Genomic DNA, 1,470 nt, shown 5'->3' on the forward strand with positions numbered 1-1,470 from the left:
GGAAGGAAGGAAGGAAGGAAGGAAGAAAGAAAGAAAGAAAGAAAGAAAGAAAGAAAGAAAGAAAGAAAGAAAGAAAGAAAGAAAGAAAGAAAAAGCAGCACACCAGAGTAGCTCCTTGGAAATACAACAGAAATAGAGCCCCACACTCAAGCAACTCTCGTTAGTTCTGGGAAGTTAATTAAAAGAAAGAACAGCACAAAACCAAACTCATTTGCATGTTAATTTACAATCAGCTGAGCGGGTGGCATTACCCCCTGTTAGGAGCGTGGATGGTCTACACTACTCCAGAAAGCTGAGATACAAGCACACATGCAAGATCCAAGTTCACCATGCACTGGCCTGAGGACCAACATGCCGACCAGGAAACCTGCGCCTCACAGCATTCTTAAAGATAAACACCTTCTCTTATCATTTGAGGTTATCAGAATTGCTCAGCCCAACTTTTAGGCAAAAGCAATGACTCCATACTGTGAGAGTCTTGTGGCAAATCTTCAGTTGGCAGGCATGCACATTGAAGTCTCAAGCACAAAGTAAACGCTAGCCAGCTTTGTTGCAAAGGACAGAGGGCTTCAGCAGGTATCATACACAGCTCTAGGGGAGGCAGGGGCCGTACGAGCTTCAAGCCTTTGGGGGAGCAGGGCAGAGAGCAGCAGGGAGGACGATTCATTTAGACAGTTGTATTTATGAAAAACGCCACTAACCTGTTCTGTGGAGACTGGAGGAATTGAGTGAAAAGTATTAAGTCAAATCTTGGTAAGCCCGGAAAATTAGATAAGAATTCACGTCAGTTCTCCTCGCGTGGCTGCCAATTATTTCTGATCCCTGAAATCACGTCCGAATCCCATACTCTTAAAACCAAAAATTCAGTTAGTCCTGCACTAGAGTCGGGGGAGTGTTAAGTTGCAATCAAGTTGCTCTCTATTGATTAAGGAAAGGTAAATCTGAAGATCAGTTTCAGGATTGCGTGGAGAGGCTCTTTTCCTGAAAAACTAGACCTCCCCCCTCCTTTAAAAAGAGAAAAAAAAAGTGGGTTCAGATGGAAATGTCAGGTACTTGGAGCTGAAACCTTGGTTCTCTCTGATCAGAATCACTTTGCTCTGAAAAACACAAAAGAAACCCTCCCTTTCTGTCTTTGTACCCAAAAGAAGGCAACTGTCTAGCATTACAGAATTAGCATCCTCCAGCATGGGAGAAACCCAACAAAGGGGGCTCCCGGCACATTTAAATGAAGTCAGTTTCTCTCTCTCTCTCTCTCTCTCTCTCTCTCTCTCTCTCTCTCTCTCTCTCTCTCTCTCTCTTTCTCTCTCCCCCTCTCTTTTCTCTTTATGTCTCTTTCCTTTTTTCAAATCTATCTTTCTCTCGTTCCCTCCTCTCCTATTGTTCACATACAAGCTTTACTCTGTTTGTCCCCTACAGACATGTATAAAGTATTTAAAGAAACTTTCCCAAATGTGTCAAGGTTTCATTCCT

General features: G+C 43.2%; 1 protein-coding gene across 2 annotated transcripts in view; it reads right to left on the reverse strand.

The window, feature by feature from the left end:
* Positions 1–965, reverse strand: part of Tecta (tectorin alpha) — a 70,624-nt gene extending 69,659 nt beyond the window's left edge. For both annotated transcript variants that reach the window (XM_021172356.1, XM_021172355.1), the window contains exon 1: positions 702–965. The gene's annotated coding sequence lies outside the window, so the exon portion shown is untranslated. The remainder of the gene's footprint in view (positions 1–701) is intronic.
* Between the last annotated feature and the right edge of the window lie 505 nt (positions 966–1,470).

This window comes from Mus caroli, chromosome 9 (assembly GCF_900094665.2).
Source record: "Mus caroli chromosome 9, CAROLI_EIJ_v1.1, whole genome shotgun sequence".
Taxonomy (NCBI): Eukaryota; Metazoa; Chordata; class Mammalia; order Rodentia; family Muridae; genus Mus; species Mus caroli.